Here is a 22,180-nt window from a genome sequence, read left to right as displayed (position 1 = left end):
GAAATCAAATGACTTAAAACTGAAGAGAGGCAGGCCAATGTAGTTCACCATATTAACAGAATAACAGATTCGTGTAGCAGTTTCTGAGGTGGAGAGCCTCGTGCTGTCTGCAAATGAAGCTATCCTTAAGGGTTCCTAAGTAGACTTAAAGGGAAACATTAATTCATCAGCAAAATCACTCTTTAAATATTTTACTAAACCTTGAAGTCAACATCAAGAAAAATGAAATCAAAATAAAAGTTACTCCAAAAAGGACAGAACATCGCAAGGACAAATTAGAAGATTAGGTCTAAATACATAGAGAGACACATTGTGTTCTTAGATTAAGAGGGTGTGATGTCTATCTCCAAACGTACTTGTAGTTTCAGCACAAGACCAACAACAATTTTCATACGACCAGGTATCCTGTCTCAGCTCTCAGGAAACTGAAACAAGAGGACCAAGACTTCCAGGTCAGCTTAAGTTGCCTCTCAAAACCTTACATTAAAACAAAACAAAAGCATATGTACCATCCTGATTTCAGGGCTAAATTCTAAAATTTAATTCTAAAAACAGTAATCAGAACCATGTAGTAGTGTAAAAAAAAATAGATATGTAGATTAGTTATAGACAAACAGAAAAAATAGGGATTCAAGAACTTGGCTCACGCATATAGACTCAGTTCATCTTCAACATAAGTGCTGAGACAATTTAATGATATAGGAAAGTCTACTCACCAGGCTGTATGGGAAACAATTAAATATCCATAAGTAGAAAATGAGTGTTGATACTTGCCTATACCATGGACAAAAAAATCAGCAAGATTGTCAATAGCCTTTAATGTGATGCAAACAAATTAGTTAGGCAGAGATGGGGGTGGGGAGAAAATGTTTGCACTCCCAGATAGCAAATAGACAGTATTTTAGACATGACACAAAACCACAGACTACTCAAAGAAGCTGGTAAACAATATTGTTCTAGTGTCATATTGACTGCTGTGATAAAAAATACCCCGACAACAAACAACTTAGGAAAGAAAAAGTTTACCTCATGTTACAATTCCAGTTACAGACCATAGCAGAAGAATGACGGTGCCAGCTAGTTAAGATAACCAGCCACATCATATCCACTAGTCCAGAGCACAGAAAGAATTAACAAATCCTTGCTTGCTTGCTCTAGGCTAGCTTTCTCCTTTCTTATTGTGTTCAGGATCCTCCTACCTAGGGAATGATGCTACCCACAGTAGGCTAGGCTTTCCTACATCAATTGATAAGACAAAAATCCCATAGACGTGCCCACGAAACAACTCCATAATCTCTTCCCAGGAGATCCTAGATTATTTCAAGTTGACAGTTTAAACTATCACATGCACCTAATCAAAATTCAAAACTTTTGCTTATTAAAAAAAAAAAGACCTTAAACAATGAACAGATGACTGGGATGTAGCTCAATTGGGAGTGTGCTTGCTTAACATGCACAAAGCTGAAGGTTCAATGCCCAGCAACACATAAGCTAGGCTCCATGACCCATTCCTGCTTCAGCACTTGGAAGGCAGAAACTCAAGGATAAAAAGTTCAAGGTCATCCTTGGCTACATAAAGGCCAGCCTGAGCTACATGAGACTCTCGAAAGAGAGTGTTGAGTGTGAATGCTGAAACTGATTAGTGGTATAATGGGGAAAGTATTTGCTGCTAAGGACCAGCTTTTAACACAAAAGTCCATTATAGCCTCAAACAGAAAAGAAATGATAGAATTGAATTATGGACAAAAGACTTGTATGGACAGTTTACAAAAGAATATCAGTGAATGGCCAAATTGAACACAGGTAAAAGGTTGTCCAATCACAAATCACAAATTAAAGCCTTTTGTACTTGTCTAAGTCTGACAAGAAGGAGAATCTGTGCCTAAATGCTGTGTGTCAGCCTGGTTTCACTGCACTGTAGGACATCTGTATCCCAGACCTTCACACAGTCTATGTGGCTTTGCTACAACAAACTTCTAAAATGGAAACTATTATCCTCATTTTGTTTATGAGGCTAACTTTAGCCTAATGTATCTGAGATCACACTGATGATGTCACACTGATGATATATATATATATATACCATCAACAGAGGCTTCTGCATGCTCTACCATGGATTAGGGGGAACTTCCTTTACCCATGGTTCTAGGCCTGGGACAAACACCGCACCCTCTCCTGCCCTTGGATGACAGAGCTGCTGGCTCCTGGAAATTGAGACCCAGATTGAGCTACACCACTGGTTTCCCTGGGTCTCTAGCTTGTCCCCTACAGATGGGGGACTTCTAGGCATTCATAATTATATGATACAAATCTCATAATAAATAAATATACATATAATGTTACAAAAATAATAAATGTACCCAGTGACTGAACATGTATATGCATGTATGCATGTACAGTTATATAAAACAATGACTAAAAAAAAATTAGCTCAATCAAGGAAGCCACAGGACATTTTGAAAATTGAAGGACTTATAAAGCTTGTAAGTCACATACACTCTTCAGAAACATCCTTGAAGTTAGATTCCAACTGGTCAAGGATTAACTTAAAACAAAGCCTCAGATACTTGCATAGTATAGAAAAAAAAATGGACCTTACATGAAATTAGTAAACATAACACTCAAGTATAATAAATGTCAGGAAACAAAATTTCCTACAAATAAGTAAAAAGTGAAAAGATGACTTACTATCCGCTCTAGATCTACAAATCATGAGCTGCATTGAAAGTCTGACGGGCGCAGTGAAAGCCACGAGCTGCGGGAGCACGCCCATTGTCTTGAGTTAGAAAAATGTAAAATTAGTGTTGCACTGCTCTACTGTTGGGTTACGGAAGAATGCAAATAAAAGTAGAGTTATTACAAATGTAAAGAAATTCATATCCATATGGCAAAAACTTAGAATTGAAAAAAGCATAAAGAACAGAAACACAGAAATAAATGGTAAATCAATCGAACAAAGACTTCAACATTGCAATAAACCTCTTCTTATTTTTTTAATCTTTAATTATGTGGAGGTGGGTACATGTCTGTGTATAGGCATGGGCTTGTGAGTGTGAGTGCCCAAGGAGACCGCAGGGATTGAATCTCTCGGAGCCTAAGTTACAGGCGCTCATGAGCCACTCAGTGTGGACACTGGAAACTGAGCTCAGGTCCTCTGCAGAGGCAGCATGTTCCCTTAACCACGGAGCCATCCCTCCAGCCTGGATCATGCATCTCCTAGCAGTAGACAGGAGAGTAACAGTGCTCTTAGGAAGAACTCGAGTGAAAAGAATTGAAAGTTGTGGCATTGTTTTTTGTTTTTTTTTTTTAACTGTGATCAAAATCAAAAGAAAATCATAAAAAAAAAGAACAGAGGTCATACCATTAACATTTTTAAGACCCTGGGAAATGTATGCAACATGATGTAAAATGTTGATTTATGTCGATGACCTTCACAGTGGGTATAGAAGACGAGTAATATAAAATCAATACATCTAAAAACAAAGGTAAGAGCCACATGAACAAGCCCATTATCCTGGGTTAGAAATACGTAAAAATAAAACTGCACTGTTTGTTGGGTTATGGAACAATATAATAAAAGTAGAGTTATTAGAAACATAAAGAAATTTATATCCATATAGCAAAAATAAATAGATATTTACTCATTTAGTCAAATGTGAGAATTTAATGCTGTAAGGGTAAATTAACTAAATAATGAAAAGACTCATTTTACTATCAAAACTTAGGGGCAGGGGCTGGAGAACTGGCTCGGAAGTTCCTGTTGCTCTTGCAAAAGACTGGAATGGGTTTCCAGAGCCAACATGGGACACCTTACACCTGTTTGTAACTCGAGTTCTAGGGGCACTAGGTGTCCCCTTCTGCCTCTGTGGACATCTGCACACATGTACACACACACACACACACACACACACACACACACACACACACACACTATTTAAAAAGACAATATTAAACTGAGGAAAGCTTAATGGACCAGTGATAACCTTCACATTTCATTCTGTACAGCCAGTTAGTGCTACTGACAATGGACAAATCAAGAAATGAAACATCACCAGGAAAGCATGCAGAGACCTCCAAAGACTTAAAAACCCAGAGAGGAAGGCGGTAGACAGCAAGGCAAGAGACAGATAGGACAAAGGCTTGAGGAAGAACTCCTACTTCTGCTTTGCAAAAATAACTCCACCGTGTTATTCATTTTTTTCAAGCTGTAAAAATTTCCTTTTTATATTGAAATTATTATGTAAATTTTTCCAATGATGAAAACCCAAATGAATCTCCAAATCAGTAGTGGTTTGCCATGGTGTCTGACTACAGCATGACAGAACTGAAAATGAATCGTGTGTGTGTGTGTGTGTGTGTGTGTGTGTGTGTGTGTGTGTGTTACTTATGTGTGTCCACATACAGGTCCATAAAGTGTGTGTGTGTGTGTGTGTGTGTGTGTGTGTGTGTGTGTGTGTGTGTGTTACTTATGTGTGTCCATATACAGGTCCATAAAGTGTGTGTGTGTGTGTGTGTGTGTGTGTGTGTTATTTATGTGTGTCCATATACAGGTCCATATGCCCATGTGAGGCCAGTGGTCAGTGCTAGGTGTCTTCCTCAGTCATCCTTACCTTATTTTTTGATAAAGGATATTACTACCTGAGTTCAGAGACTGGATAGATTCACTAGACAGCAAGTTCCTAGAATCCCCGTTTCTGTCACCCTCTACAGGGATTACAGGTACCCACTGTCATGCCCACGTTACCCATGGATAGTGGGGATCTGAACACAGATCCCATGCACTCACAGAAGAATTTTATCCATGGAGCCATCTTCTCAGCCCCTAAAATGTTTATTAATCAATAAAGAAATATAAGTATTTTTAATTATTAAATATTAAATAAGTATATTTTATTATTATTATTATCTTATGTAAATTATTGGTGGAAAATCCAAACTATAATTACAGCATACTTAGAAAATGTGGACACCGTGCTTATCACATAAATAAAACTTACATAATGCAGCCAAATCTATATTTACAGCCAAATTCACAGCCTTAAAAATTGTGTTAAACAAAATGACTGTAACTAAAACAAGAATTCATTTATCCATAGAAGTTAGAAACGAAACATAGCAAAATAAATCTAATAGCAAAAGAAAAGAAAGGAAAAGATTAGTTAACTTGAACACAAATATAAATATCAAAAGTAACTATAACTTAGGGCAGGGGAGATGGATCACTAGGTAAGAGCACAGCTACAGATGTAAGAGGACCTGGGTTCAAATCCCTAGCACTGACATTAGAAGCTCACCTCAGTGTGTGCATGGCAGAGAGGCCCTCTACCCTACCCTAGTAGCAGGCTGGAGGGATTGCTGGCCCCTAGGTCATGAGAGCAGGACAGCTAGCCCTGTAGCACTTGGGAAAGCGGGCCTGAACCTTGCATGGGCAACATTGTAGAGGTGGTAGAGCTGGCCCTGGTGGCAAAGGGAAGGGTAAGCATAGGCATGAGGGCATGAGAGCCAGAGAGCTGGCCCCGCCCCTTGCCAGCTGCAGCACTGGGTGAGCTACCTGGGGCAGTGCCATGGTGGTGTGGGTGCAGGAGAACTGGTGGGCTGGTCCAGGCCCAGATCCAGGGCTTTGAGTTGGCCCACCCCAGCATCTTCCCAATCTGTGAACTGCTAGAGCATGTGAAATGGGCAATCCTGAAGATCCAAAGCTGCAGTATCTCCATGACGCAGGGCAACAACAGGATAACCAAGAAGAGCCCAGGTGAGGACCCAGCATTGATAGTGTCACAGAAGCCAAAGGCCTCGAACCAGACCAATGACTCATTGCAGTGAACATTTGCAAGTAAAGCTGTGTGGACAAAAGGTGTACTATGGGACACACTGTGACGACACACTGCAGCTTCCATGATGAGATGTGTGTGGTTTAGCGTTTTGGATTCATCATTTTTTTTTCCTTTTGGCAGGGGAGGTTAAAAGGGCAGAGGGTGGATACAAAGGAACAGGGAGGTGAGTGGGATTGGGGTGCATGATGAGAAGTTAGAAAGAAGCTATTAAAAGTTTTAAAATATTCACCCACAGTGGCACATCCCTACAATGCCAGTGTCTGGGGAGGAGATGGGACAATCCTTAGAGTTTACTGGCCAAGATGGCAAGCTTCTATCTCAGCGAGACCTTGTCTCAAAAATAAGGTTGGGAGTGATTAGGCAAAACATGACATTGGTCTCTGGCTTCAACATACATTCGAATGAATGTTCGCACACACACACACACACACACAGAGAGAGAGAGAGAAGGTAGCTTTTTTTTTTTTAAACTCAGAATTTATTTTAAAACACATTTATAACTCTAAATGCTCAGCACGGTTCCAATTGATACCCAAATAGCAACACGTTTCATTCTCAAGGCAACCAGTTTTGGTTCCTCACCACCTCACAGACTGAGCAAGCCAGGTACTGACTTGTAAGATTACTAACCCAAGACCGACACGCAGTGGCAGAGGGGTTTACAAATGAACATTCCGGGTCCAGTGTCTATGCGCTCGACCCCTGTACACCTCGGAGTGCGCCAGATGGCTTCCTGTGCAGTCTTCTTCAGTAACTCCATCTGGGATTTTCTAGAAAGGCTTAGACATCACGTGTGACTCACATTGTTAGGGACATATAGACTTGTCCTTTGAGCACTTTTCAGAAAGGGTTTCTTCCAGTTTTTCATAGGCCTTTTCTATTTTTCCGTAAACTTTCAAACTTGGTTTACACTTGCAAAAAATACACCCTGCCCCCAGGTTCTCTCTTGTCAACATTGTTCCCTTAGTATAAAGCTGATCCGACCGACTTGCCGATATGAGTACGTCAGGATTCAATTCACACTCCCCTCTGATATCTCCACTGCCCTCCTCTAATGCTGGAGATTGAGTCTGGCATCTTCCCTGGGAACGCTGCCCACTGCCCTCCTTCCCAGCATTCCCTCCTGCAGCCCAGCGTTGCTTTTCTCTCCTCACATCACTTCTGGGATGCCACATTCCATTTCTTCACTCTGTCCCTTTTGGACTCCTCCTGACTGCCCTCAGGTGTGCGTTGCTTTTGTTGACTTCACGGTTTTGAACAGAAATGGTTGGGTATTTTGCAAAGTGTCTCTGCGGGATTGTCTGGTCCACAACTCCACTGGGTTTGTGTGTTTGGGGAACGGACTTATTTTTAATCCCATCCGACTACAGTGAATGTTGGTTTGGAGTTGCACTGCCTTCGTGGACTCGTGGGCGGAAGGCTTGGTCGCTGCTGGTAGATCCAGTCACAGAGAGGTAGTATAGTCATGAAGGTTCTGAAATAATCAGCAGATGGTTCCGCTGACGGATTCAGATTTTCATGGTCCTACTGGGAAATGACTGAGAGTAGAAAGTAGTTCCAGGAGGAGCAAGTAGGTCACTTTTTCCTGTCCCTGGTCCCTTCCTCTCAGTCCCTCTGTCTCTGTCTGTTGTAAAATATATCACTGTTCTCCACCCTGCAACACCCTCCCCCCCCCCATAGTGTTCTACTTCAGCATGATCACGCTAAGACACAGTAGAGCTGAGCAACTCTGGTCAGAAGCCCTTGAAACCATGAGCCAGCAACCCGTTTCCCCCTTCCTGATGATTTTTAACGTGTACTTTGTCACAGTGAAGAGTGACTTGGTACTACAATCAGTCTCATGTCTCCTGATAGCAGAAATTGCCACTCTTCCTAGAATTAATTTCAGCAGTAAGGTCCCTGTAATGCAAACATGCAACGCCAATTATAAAAATCTTGAAAAGATAGTCAGAGATTAGCCACTCTGGGCACACCTGATCTGGGCACAGTTGATCTGGGCACACCTGATCTGGGCACAGCTGATCTGGGAACAACAGAGCTGGGCACAGTTGATCTGGGCACAGCTGATCTGGGCACAGCAGATCTGGGTACAGCCGATCTGGGCACAGCTGGTTTGGGCACAGCTGATCTGGGCACAGCTGATCTGGGTACAGCATATCTGGGCACAGTTGATCTGAGCACAGCAGATCTGGGTACAGCCGATCTGGGCACAGCTGGTCTGGGTACAGCAGATCTGGGCACAGCTGATCTGGGTACAGCATATCTGGGCACAGTTGATCTGAGCACAGCAGATCTGGGTACAGCCGATCTGGGCACAGCAGGTCTGGGCACAGCAGGTCTGGCACAGCAGATCTGGGCACAGCAGGTCTGGGCACAGCTGATCTGGGACAGCAGATCTGGACATAGCAGATCTGGGAACAGCTGGTCTGGGCACAGCTATAGTGAATGAGTGAGAACAGTAAAGGTTTGGGGGAGTTCTTTAAATTGCTCACAGTCTTTCTCTCCAGATGGGCGATTAGTAGGTGATTTTTATCTTTCATTATTATTATTTACACTCCGTATTTTATTTGTCCCCACCCCTGTCTACCTCTAGCTGTTCCATATCCTATACCTCCCTCCTCCCCACCCCACTGTCTCCACCTGGATGTCCCCACCCCACCCCACCTGACCTCTAAACTCCCTGGGGCCTCCAGTCTCTTTAGGGTTAGGTGCATCATCTCCGAATAAACCTAGACCCTGCAGTCCTCTGCTGTACGTGTGTTGGAGGCCTCATATCAGCTGGTGTATGCTGTCTGTTTAGTGGTCCAGTGCTTGAGTGATCTTGGGGATCCAGATTAAATGAGATTGCTGGTCCTCCTACAGGATCACCCTTCTCCTCAGCTTTTTTCAGCCTTCCCTAATTCAACAACAGGGGTCAGCTGCTTCTGTCCATTGGTTAGGTGCAAATATCTGCATCTGACTCTTGCAGCTGCTTGTTGGGTCTTTCAGAGGGCAGTCATGATAGATCCCTTTTTGGGAGTGCTCCATAGCCTCAATAATAGCGTCCGGCCTTGGGACCTCCCCTTGAGCTGGATCCCAGTTTTGGCCTGTCACTGGAACTTCTTTTCCTCAGGCTCCTCTCCATTTCCATCCCTGTAATTCTTTCAGACAGGTACAATTATAGATCAGAGTTGTGACTATGGGATGCCCCCTCCCTCATTTGATGCCCTGTCTTCCTGCTGGAGGTGGGCTCTATAAGTTCCCTTTCCCTACTGTCCTACATTCCACCTAAGGTCCTTCCTGTTGAGTCCTGAGATCTCTCACCTCCCAGGTCTCTGGTGCATTCTGGAGGGACCTCCGAGGTTGCCTCCATTCTTTCTGCGGGTCCTCGAGGCTTAGGTCCTTTTCCCTCACCCAATACCAGATCAAGTTCCCCTTTCCCCTCCACCCCTTCCACCTTCCCCTATCCACTTTCCCTCCCAAGCCCCTCCCTCCCTACTGTGATTGCTTTCTTCTCCCTCTCAAGTGTGACTGAGGCATCCTCACTTGGGTACATAAGCTTGTTGACCATGGGCTGTATCTTGGGTATTCTGTACTTTTTTTTTTTTTTTTTTTGGCTAATATCCACTTACTAGTGAGTACATACCATGCATGTCCTTTGGGGTCTAAGTTTCCTCATTCAGGATGTTATTTTCTAGTTCCATCCATTTGCCTGCAGAACTCAGGATGTCCTTGTTCTTAATAGCTGAGTAGTATTGCATTGTGTAAATGAACCACATTTTCTGTATCCATTCTTCGGTTGTGGGACATCTGGGTTGTTTCCATCTTCTGGCTATCACAAATAAGGCTGCTTTGAACATAGTGGAACACATACCCCTGTGGCATGGTGGAGCATCTTTTGGGTATATTCCCAAGAGTGATATAGCTGGGTCTGCTATAAATATTTCCAATTTTCTGAGGAACCTCCAGATTGATTTCCAGAGTGGTTGTACCAGTTTGCAATCCCGCCAGCAATGGAGAAGTGTTCCTCTTTCTCCACATCCTCTCCAACATGTGTTGTCACCTGTGGTTTTGATCTTAGCCATTCTGATTGGTGTAAGGTGGAATCTCAGGGTCATTTCGATTTGCATTTCTTATCATCTGTAAATAGTGATACCTTTTTTTCTTCCTTGCCAATTTGTATCCCCTTGATGTCTTTTGTTGTCTCACTGTTCTAGCTAACACTTCGAGTACTATATTGAATAGATATGGGNAGAGTGAGCATCCTTGTTTTGTCCCCGATTTCAATGGGATTGCTTCAAGTATGTCTCCATTTAATTTTATATTGGCTGTTGGTTTGCAGTAAATTGTTTTTATTATGTTTAGGTATGGGCCTTGAATTCCTGATCTCCCTAATACTTTTAATATGAAGGGGCGTTGTATTTTGTCAAATGCTTTTTCTACATCTAAGGTGATGATCATGTGGTTTTTGTTCTTTGAGTTTGTTTATATAGTGGATTATGTTAATGGATTTTCATATAGCAAACCAAACTTGCATCCCTGGGATTGTGGGATTGATTGTGTACTTGATTGTGGTGAATGATGGTTTTGATGTGTTCTTGGATTTGGTTTGCAAGAATTTTATTGAGTATTTTTGCATCGGTATTCATAAGCAAGATTGGTCTGAAGTTCTCTTTTTTGGCTGGGTCCTCATGTGGGTTATGTATCAGAGTAATTGTGGCTTCATGGGATGAGTTAGGTAGTGATCCTTCTCTTTCTGTTTTATGGAACAGTTTGAGGAAAATTGGTATAAGATCTTCTTTGAAGATCTAGTAGAATTATGCTCTGAATACATCTGGCCCTAGATTTTTTTTGTTGGGAAGTTTTTAATGACTTCTATTTCCTTGTGCAATATGGACCAGTTCAGATAATTTACCTGCTCTTAATTTAACTTTGCTATGTGGTTTCTGTCTTGAAAACCACCCATTTCATTTATACTTTCCAGTTTTGTTGAGTATAGGGTTTTATAGTAGCATCTGATTTTTTTTTTAATTTCCTCCATTTCTGTTGTTATGTCTCCCTTTTCATTTCTGATTTTGTTAATTTGGATACTGCCTCTGAGCTCTTTAGTTAGTTTGGCTAGGAGTTTATCTATCCTGTTGATTCTCTCAAAGAACCAGCTTCTGGTTTTGTTGATTCTTTGTATTGTTTTCTTTGTTTCTATTTGGTTGATTTTGGCCCTATAGGCTTCTTGTACCTTTAAGTCCATCTCTTTCTTTAGGTTAGGGCAGTTTTCTTCTATGATATTGTTGAAGACATTATCAGGTCCTTTGAGCTGGGAATTTTCGTTCTCCTCTATTCTGATCATTCTTAGATTTGGTCTTCTCATTGTGTCCTGAATTTCTTGGATGCTTCGGGTTAGGAGTTTTTTATGTTTTGATTTTTCTTTGACAGTTGTGTCAATCTTTTCTATGGTATCTTCTATACCTGAGATTCTCTCTTCTATCTCTTGTATTCTGTTGGTTATACTTACATCTGTAATTCCTGACCTCTTTCCTAGGTTTTCCATTTCCAGGTTTGCCTCCATTTGTGTTTTCTTTATTGTTTCTACTTCCACTTTTAGGTCTTGAGTTGCTTTATTCAATTCCTTGGGGGCTCTTCACTGGGGCAGAGAAGCTGCTAATCTGTTGCTCTGGTTTCCATAGATCTCTTGGAGGCCTTCAGACTTTTGGGTCTTCCGTGGAGCAGTCAAGCTGTTGTCCAACTGCTCTGAGTGCAGCAGGTTCTCAACTGCTCTGAGTGCAGTGGGTTCTCTAGGATGAATCAGGATGTGGTGTCTTCATGAAAGCATTCCAGCCAAGAGTCTGGCCCAACAAATTTTATCTTTAATTGTTGATCCCCAGACTTTTTAAAAAATGTCTGATGATAAGTTTAAGTCAATTTTTTGGTCTTATGTGTAAAGGTATGGAGATTTTGCCTGCATGAATGTCTGTGTATCAAAAGAGTGTCTAGTGCCCTCAAAAGCCATAAGAAAAGGTGTTATGTTCCCTGGTATTGGAGTGACAGACGGTTGTGAGCTGTCATGTGGGTGATGAAACTTGAACCCCAGTCCTCTGGAAGAGCAGACCACCAAGTCATGTCTCCAACCTTGACCTCCTAAACTTTTGTCATCATAAAAAGCAATGTGCCTCTTGTTGTTGTTATTGTTGTTGTTAAAGAAAAAAATCATTAATAAGTTAGTATGAATGTTACCACTAACCATGCTTTGCAGCCACAGTTCCAAATGGTTCCAAGCCAATCTTCTACACTCACGGGAGCTGGAGATTCAGACTTGAACTCCCTCCACAACCCTCAAGGCTAGGGCTCTTGCTACAGGCTGTTAACAATTGGCATTGGAATTGTCTCCATATGTTTACCACACTTATACTCTCAGATCAGTAGCTTTCTTCTTTAGTTTTGTTTCTTTTTTTTTTCTTTAGATTTACTTTTTTATTTTATATATATGATTACACTGTTGCTGTCCTCATTGGATCCCATTACAGATGGTTTGAGCCATCATGTGGTTGCTGGGAATTGAACTCAGAACCTCTGTAAGAGCAGTCAGTGCTCTTAACCACTGAGCCATCTCTCGTTTCTATTTTTGTTTGTTCTAATTTCTCTGTATTTCTCTTCCTTCCCTAGAGTCCTGCCCTAGATCCTCATTCAGACAGTTTCTGCCACTTTCCTTATGGTTATTTGAGGGTTTCTTTTTTAAATTTTTAGTAATTCATTGCAATGATTTATTGGTCTGGTTTAAGGCCTCCAGCTTCTGCTATACTATCAGTACTGGGTCCTCACTGGTACTCCTCTCAGATATCCTATTGTCTCAGACTCCCTGTGTCATGGAGATCCTGTAGCCACACCACCAACACAAGTACTGCAACACTGCCCTAGCTAGCTCACCCAGGGTTGCAGCCAGCAAGAGGCAGGGCCCCACTCTCATGCTCTTGGGGCCAGCTCACACTTGCCCACCCCACAGGGGTCAGCTCTACTGTACTGCCCAGGTGAGGTGTGCTGCAGCAAACAAGGGGCAGAGAGACAGCTTTCCTGCTCTCATATCCTCAGGGCTGGCTCTTCTGCCTGCCTCAGGCAGTGAGGGGCAAGTAGGGGAGAGCAACTCTCCCTCACCCATGGCATTCCATGGCAGATGAGTGGGGTCGGCTCTCCCATGTTCATGATCTTGGGGCCAGTTCACCTGCACCCATACCACCAGGGTCAGCTCTACTATGCTGCCCAAGCAATGTGCAGGACCCACGCTCCTTATTGCTGCAGCTAGTAAGGGGAAGAGCCGTCTCTGCACAGCCCTTGGACATCCACATGATTCCAGGTAGCAGCCCAGACCAGAAACATCAGCATGGCCTTGGTGGTGATATGAGCCATGGACATCAATGCAGATCCCTGCCGCTGCATGGCCTGGGAACCAGACATGGCCCTCAGCACCAGCACAGGCTGGGACTTCACCATGGCCTCAGGTGGCAGGGCAGGCTACTCATCAGGTCATTCATTCCTCACAACCCGTCGTGTATCTCCAGTTCCTCCTCTCTTCATGTCCTCAAACTGTTTAGCTTCTCTTTCTCTTTACCACATATTTGCTCATGGTAGTGGCTCCTGCTGTGCCAGTTCAGATCTACTACATCTTTGTTTTTATCTCTGCCACTCAAAAAGGACCTCTTTTACTCTGTCTTGAGGAAATGTATAAATAGTGCCCTTTCAATATAATAACAGTAATTTTAAACTATCATCATAAACATAAATCCCTCAGAACTTCCTCTGAATTAGTCCTGACTATCTCCCTGTACTCCCAATCATCCCCTGCACTCTTGACCATCCCCCCAACAGTCTTGACCATCCCCCTGCACTCTTGACCATCCCCCCCAACAGTCCTGACCATCCCCCTGCACTCTTGACCACCCCCCCCAACAGTCCTGACCATCCCCTTGCACTCATGGCCATACCTTCTGCAGTCCTAACCATACTTTTGCCTTGCTTCCTTTTCAGTCTCTCCCTTAGCAAATGGAATATAGCAGAAGTAAGAAGAATCACAGTTCAAAACTCCAGATAATTTGAACAATTCTCCTCTCTCATGGTATCCTACACAACCACAATTTGAACAAGCCCATGTAATTCCGTTGGGTAGCAAAGTCTGTATGGTGGAGTTGTCCCTATCTCTCCAACCAATGGCCAACCAATAACCACCCATCTGAATCCTGCCCTAGCTGCTGACCCATAAATTCATGGTCTAAGTAACTGTTTGTTACTTCAAGCCATCACAAGTGAGGAAGGTTCGTAAGAAGTAAACTCTTACTGATACCATGCCTGAGATCAATTACCAGCCTGAAAAATAATCATTCAACCCAAGGAACTAATCATTTGAGAGTCATGAATATTAGATAGATAGAAGACATAATCAGAATCTTTTTAGGAGAATCCTCTTGGAATGTACTTCTTCGTTGTACATAGAAGCAAAACACCTTATTTTCATTTTTTAAAAAGATTAGTTCATTTGAATGGATTAAAAGCAATCAGCAGCAGCTGCTTTTCTTGCAATGCTAGCTGGGTGCAAGATGCCACCACCACATCTGATGAGTCCCATTCTCAGACCCTGACATGCACTAAGGAAGTCTGTGTGGGACTTGTTCTCACTCTTCAGAAAGCTTGGAGTTCAAAAACGGACATCTTGCAAAACCCTACTCCTGAATCATGGTTCTTGGGGCCACAGTTCCAAGTCTACCAAACTAAATGAGAGCCATAGAAGAAATGCAAAGGGAGACAGTGGTGTTAATAAAAACAAGCCTTACCCGTAGCACACACCCATAATTCCAGCACTTGGATGGTAGAGGCCAGAGAATTGATTCGTGGTCATCTTATCCTACATAACAAATCTGTGATCATGCTGAGCTACAAGAGACCTGGTCAGGAGAAGATGGAATGAGGGTCAGAGGGGAGGGGAAGGGAAAGGGAGAAGGGGACATAAGAGGAGAGGAGAGAAAAGGGAGTGAACGAAGCAAGCCCTTAGATTCAGACAGCTTTGAATTCCAGTTCTATACCTTATCAAATTACCTATTAGCCTTCTATATCAGTTGATTTTCTGTTACTGTGACAAGTCATAACCAAGGCAACTTTTAGAAGAAAGAGTTTATTTGGGCTTATGGTTCCAGAGAGGTAACAATCCACTATGGCAGGGAATCGGGACAGCAGGCTGTAGTCATCGAGGCAGGAACAGCTGAGAGTTCATATCTCTGAACCTCAAGGAGGAAGCAGAGAGAGCAAACTCTAAAATGGTGGCAGAGTCTTTAAGCCCTCACAACCTGATTCCAGTGACACACCCCCTCCAACAAGGCCCCTCCCCAAACAGAGCCACCCACTGGGTAGTGGCTGAGACTATGGAAGCTGGTCAAACTACCACAGCTTGGGAGTGAGGGACATGGACTATTTTATTGTTTCCATTTACTGGCCCTATTTTATTCAGTGGCGAAAGAAGGTTAATGTCTTACATCCTTGAAAATCAACATGTCTGAGGCTACGGCTTATTAAGGAGTGTTAATTTTTAGAGCTAGTTGTTTAATCGGTCTGACCTCAGGTCCCTCCCCTTTAAAATGGGTTTCATAAAATCCACCACGGAGAGTTGACCTACACACAGAGCACCAAGTATAGTGCTGACACAGGAAAGACGTTCAGTAAAGAAAACACGAGGGGGGCGGGGGGAGCAATGGTTGCTCTTCAGCCTCTATTTTTTTTCTCCTAGAATTCTACTGACAGCTTATTATAAAGAATCCTTAAATTTTCTACCGTTCTAATGAATCCTTTTATTGAGAGTATGTAGATGTCAGGAATCTTATCTTCTTTTCATTATATGTAAACAACAGAAGCTTTAAAAAAAAAAAAGAAGAAGAAGAAACATAGAATGTTTTTAAAAATAGAATGTTCCTCAAGAAATCTCTAGCCTTGAAATTGCTAATTTTCCTGATGGCAAAGAACAAAGATCGTTTAAATGAGCCCCTGTGAACAGAAACTTCAGAAGTGAGCTCAGGTTACCTAAGTCTGAGGCTCTCTCTCCACAATTTAGAACAGTGTCACCTCCACTCCAGGAACCTGAATAAATATTTGACTATGCTGATGGGGACACACGCATATATTCTAGAGAAAACATTTCCAAGTCATCTCTCATCTCCTCGTGGCCGGAAGTCGAGAAGAGCTTGTGTCACTGCCTATCATCAGGCCGGCTTCACTCAGGGCCCACTTATTGTCTGAAAATGTTGCTATAATTAAATCCAAGAGGCCGCTGTGCGTTATCATCGTGAGGCCTCTCCAGCCATTAGCCACATTTCCAGGGCTGCAGCTCTTTCAAGAGAGGCCACTCACTCTTCTCTCTCCCCTTGACTGTCCCAGCAGGCTTCTTCTTTCCATTTCTTGGGCAAGGAACTTTCAAGCCAAACTCATTTTCAGGCAATCTGCCAACCTTCCCATTTATCCCAATGACCTTACAACAGAGAAACAGTGTCCTGGCAGCATTGCTGATGAGCTGTGGGGGAAGTCGGGGGAAGAGCTCAGAATCAAGGTCTCTGAGACCTGTGAGGACCTGGCCTGTTTCTACTTGAGGAAAGGCAGCTGTCACCACATCACTACTGATTTCAGGCACTCCTTGAGTTTACTTACAAAGAATAATAAAATCCAGACTACCTTAACTTTTTTTTTTTAAGAGGCAAAGATAAACTTGGTTGATCCAAGCAATTGTAATTGAAAAACTTAGATTTCACGTTGATATCATGCTGTCCTAGAACTTACTTACCATGTAGCCCAGGCTGTCCTCAAACCCATGATAATCTTCCTCCCAAATTCTGAGGTTAAGGCATGAGCCATCACACCCAGGAAGTTTAGGCATTCTGGTACCATCTTCATCTCAGGCCTTGGTGACATATACCTTTAAACCCAGCACCTGGGAGGCAGAGGCCATCGGAACTCTGAGTTTCAGGCCAGCACGGTCTATAGATCGAGTCCCAACACAGTGAGAACTACATAGAAAAATCCTATCTTAGAAAAAAGAAATCTACCTTCCTGGATATTTACAGTAATCCTCTCAGTTGAAGAAAACTGTAGAATCCTTGATGGTAGTATCAGCCTCATCTCTTCCAGAGTCCTCTTTGCCATAAAAATAGTGACTCTGAGGGATGGGCAGTTGGATCAGCACTTAAGAGCTCTTGGTAAGCCGGCGTGGTGGCGCACACCTTCAATCCTAGCACTCGGGAGGCAAAGGCAGGCAGATTTCTGAGTTCAAGGCCAGCTTGATCTACAAAGTGAGTTCCAGGACAGCCAGGGCTATACAGAGAAACCCTGTCTCAAAAAAAAAAAAAAAAAAAAAAAAGAGAGAGAGAGAGAGAGCTCTTGGTGCTCTTGCAGAGAACCCCACGTGTAACATAGAGCCTCACACAGTTCTCAGTACCCACATGGTAATGACCAACTGTCTGTAACTCTAGTTCCAAAAGACCCAGTACCTTTTGGACCACTGTGAGCTCTACACGCACATGGCACATAGCCCTCTATGCATGCAAAACACCCATGCATATAAAATAAAAACAAATAAATTAAAAAAAAAAAAGCACTCTGAGGCCCCAGGTGGGAAAATGACTACAGCAAAAATATGAAATGAATGAATGGCAGAATGGGTGTAGCCTTAGATCGCTCTACCCAAATATCAATTCGTGAAGTATAACACCCTTTGTGTCCCAGATGATGAATAAAAACTACTGTTGCAAGAAAGTCTTGAGGCTCCTGGATGGAATCACCTATCACTACCTAATTTAATCAACATGGCTCACTTTAGGTTAACATCACTTCACATATGCAGGGATAAGAACATGTCCCTGGCCTGGATAAGTATGATTCACCCTCTTTCTGGCAATAATATGACCTAAGTGAGGGCAGTGAGAATCCTTCACTGTTGGTGGCACAGTAAACTGTGAAGATTATGTAGAGCCTTGGGTTGCTAGGAGCCACTTAGGAAAACTTTCTTACAATAAGCCAACACAACACACTAATCTGTGTATCTAGACCCAACTGCACTCAAAAACCTAGTCAGCCAGGAATGGTGGCACACACCTTTGATCCCAGCATTTGGAAGTCAGAGGCAAGTGGATCTCTGAGTTTGAGGCCAGTCATCATCATCATCATCATCATCATCATCATCATCAATCAATCAATCCTATTAATCAATTGTTTAAGAGAGTCCGGGTTATATTAACATTTGTAAACAAATAAGTCTTGCCTAAAGTCCCAATTCTTTTTTTATTGTTTTCAATCATGGGTGAAATTTGTAGGCTCCCTTGGGACAATTTAGCTTTCTACACAATCACTGACAATATGATCACACTCTCCCCTTAAATGGATGTGTTCCCTGCCTTGTTCTTAGTACTAATCACATTAAGAAATTATTAACAAGTGCTGTTTTTTTTTTTAAATACCATCTCTGAATACACTGAAATCCAATTCTTTGAAGTCCCCATTAGGAAAAAGTGTATATACAAATGAAAGACGAAGGCATTTAGAATCTGAGTCACCTAACATAACTAGCCTGACTGTCAGATTCTAAGTGTCTGATCAACTGCCCAGTTGCCCCGGTCTGCACCCTCTTCCAAGCTGAGGGATCCTGCTAATGACAAGCATTCAGGTGGGAACTCATTACAACAGCCTGCTAAAAGTCACAAAGCATTTCCTGTTCATTATAAGGGGTTACTCTGAAGACCGCCATTGAAGCCACACTGAAGGATGCTTGCGAACTATTGCACTGGTCACATCTGCTTGGCCAGTTTCAAAAGGCTACCATCGACAAAACAGAAGAGATGTGCAGAGATGTTAATAGGTGCGTCAAGAGTCACTAAGTGTTTACTTGGTGCTGTGGTGTAGAAGGTGAAATTGAAGCCAAACACAGCAATAATTATTATAATCAGAACCGATGGCTCCGGTACAGAATTGTGCACTGAAAAGACAAAGCACGAGTTCCGGCATTCCACTGTTTAATGAATGTCTTCCTAAGGGTTATGATTTGTGGATACTGACAAAGCAGAAGCTTGGCTGTCAAAGCAACTCAAGCAAGGAAACCATCTTTCCACTGTAGAAATGTGTTTGTTTATACGTATAGTGACATATCAAACACGAGAGAGACAAGAAATTAATTATTTTTAAATCAGAAAAACTGGGTATGCGAGATTTTTCTAGAAAAGTGTGTGTGTGTGTGTGTGTGTGTGTGTACATACACACATGTTTTTAATGCCTAAATGTAATTTCTACATCTAGTCTTATATGCAGTTGTAAACATTATGCTGGCAAGTTTTTTGTGAAAAATGAAGAGCCACTTTGGAAGAGGGAACCTCAACTGAGAAAATGCCCCAACCAGATTGGCCTGTAGGCAAGATTTTGGTGCATTTTCTTAAATAAGGATTTGTATGGGAGGGCCCAGTTCACTGCAGTTGGCACCACACCTGGGCTGATGATCATAAGTTGTATAAGAAAAGAGGGGCAAGCAAGCTGTGGATAGCATCCAGTAGCCAGCAGTCCTCCATGACCTTTGCGTCGGTTTCTGCAACCAGGTTCCTGCCCCAACCTCCCTCACAGGTAGACTTTTACCTGGAAGTATAAGTAAAAAAACCTTTCTTCCACAAGTTGTTTTTGTGTTTGGTGGTTTATCACAGTAGAAACCCTAACTAAGATATACATATACATTATGTATCCTATAAAGTGGAATGTCATATGAAATAAAGGAAGAGATTATTATCAAAACACAAACATACCTGGGAGAAAAACCAGGGGGTGTGAGACAAGGACCCTCTCCTCAGTTTTAACTGCTCTGTATATCATATGACATGAAAGTTTCCCTCCTTATTTGAATAAATATTTATTCAGCTCCTGTTGTGTGCTAAGACGAAGCTAACTATTCGAGTACACAGACATCAATAAAGTAAGTATGGTCTGTTTGTCCTTATGGGTCTATGGTCTAAAGAAGGCAATAATAATAAACATTAATGGAAAGTGCTTCTGTTGTCAATTGCTTTATAACAAACTACTCTAAAACATCACAGCTTAAAGCAAAACCATTTTCATTATATACCATAATTCTGAAATTCAGAAATTCATATGGAGTTCAGCTGGGTAGCTCTGTGCCACATGGTGTAGTTAGAGGCTACAATGCATTTATGCATTTATTTGGCAGATAGGGTTCAGTCTAGAGGATCTAGAGTGTTCTTCCAATATAGTATAATACCTTAGTGGAGATATCTGAATTATGGGGTTCATTGGGGGCAGTTTATTAGAATAGCTACATAGCCACTTTCTAGTAAAAACAGTGTTGGGGTCTTCAGGCTTTTTGTTCAGGGGCTAACGGCTCCAAAAGTCTTCCAAGAGAAAGGAAGGAGAAAGAAGCTACCATGATATTAAAGGCTAAGCCCAGAAATTCTCACATCCTAACTTCTGCCATGTTCTATTGGTCTGTTAGCCATAAAATCTACCCAGAATCCCAAGAGGGACACACAAACCCCACATCTTCCTCATGGGAGCAGAATGTGCAGATAATGAACACAACCGATATAGAAATCACTGTTGATTTAAATACCGTGAAAGTTGGGGACAGAATGTCAAGAGAAGGGGCAAACCTAACTGGGAGCACTTGGGTAGGTGGCTGTCTACCCCTGGGACAAATTGTCATGAACTGAAAACTCAGCCCACCTCCATCAGACCACAAACACATCCCGTCTGCAGCATCACTTTTGCCAAGAAAAGAAACCTGTCTTTATGAATACATCTACCAAAAAAGAAAAAAAGGAAGAAGAAATGACAGCAAAGGTGTTTTGTATTTCCCTAGCTCCGCAGAAAGCAGGCACACGCTTCCAAGCTACTGAACTCCTTCTATTCTCTGAGGAGCAAAATAAATTATATCCCAGAGAATTTATTTAATGACATGGAACAGCAAACTCCTCTCTAAGATCAAATACAATATCTATAATAGTACAACAAAATAATAAGCAATCAAGCAGAAAACCTTGTTACTAAATATGAATTATTTGGTAAGAACAATTTATCATCATAGCGTATGAAGCACTAGGTGCTTCGAAATTGCCATAATTTGCATTCACTTTCTGTTATGAAAGTAAATATTTTAACTAAAAATATCTATTTATCATAGAAATTATATAACTGGTATGTGTGACTGTGGATCACCATATAATGTCTACTGTGTGCCTATGGTGATCTATCCATAATGCTATGCTTTCATTCATACACTGAACATCTATTTTGTGCCCATTTTGCCACTCCAGGAGAAGAACTCAACAACTGAATTTCTTAAATGTATGAGACAGCTCTTCTACTCATTTTTGAATGACTATAGCCACGGTCAAGACTGTGTTAATCTCACATGGACTAGTAAAGCAACATTCTTCTAGCCACGGTCAAGACTGTGTTAATCTCACATGGACTAGTAAAGCAACATTCTTCTAGCCTATTCCAGAAGCTGACACACAGGGCCTTCATGGTCTTGTTCTCACCAACTTCTCCAGGGGCTGGAGACGTAGCTCAGAACTCATACGGCCCTTGCAGATGACCACATTTCATTCCAGCTTTCCTGTCTGGTGACTCACAACTGCTTGTAATTCCGGTTCCAGGGTATCTGATACCCTCTTCTGGCCACCACAAGCACCTGTACTCCCATGCACATAGCGCCACAACCTCCAGCACGCACACACACACACACACACACACACACACAATGAAATACACATCTAAGCAACTCATCCAGCCTCCTTCCCGCTGCCTTCAATAACACACACGTCCTTTAACTATAATTTTACACATACTGATTCTTCTATCTCCCCTTCCCCTTCTCTTTTTCTGGTTTGTCCCTCAAGCCTCATCTCAAAGCTCATTCCTCTTCAGAATTTTCTGTCCTCCACTGCCATAGGTTCCTAGCTCTCAGGTCAGTCCCAGCCGGAACCACAGAACATTCAACTGCACACTTATTATCTGGCCCCAGCCGCCAGTCTATCTCAGGAGCCAGGGCTGTGTCATCTCCATCTTGTCATCCCAGCAGATGCTAGCCAAGTACTGGCAGCCCGTAGACAAGGGTCAGTATCTCCTCCTTCTGGCCCTCACATACCTTCTAGAAGGCATGTTTACTGGCTGAAGAAATGTTTAGAGCTGGTTTGCTCGCTGGAGAAATGTTTAGAGTTCTTGTGACACCCAAAGGCCATGATGTCAGTGAGAATGTAATGAATAATTGTTTGGTTGTTTTTTGTTTTTGTTTTTGTTTTTTCTTAATTTTCGAGTTCAATGTTTTTGTTTTCCCTGTTAAGCAGAAGATTCTT

This window comes from Mus pahari, chromosome 6, assembly GCF_900095145.1.
Source record: "Mus pahari chromosome 6, PAHARI_EIJ_v1.1, whole genome shotgun sequence".
Classification (NCBI taxonomy): domain Eukaryota; kingdom Metazoa; phylum Chordata; class Mammalia; order Rodentia; family Muridae; genus Mus; species Mus pahari.
The sequence above is the reverse complement of the archived record's forward strand: the minus strand, read 5'-3'. Positions refer to the sequence as shown.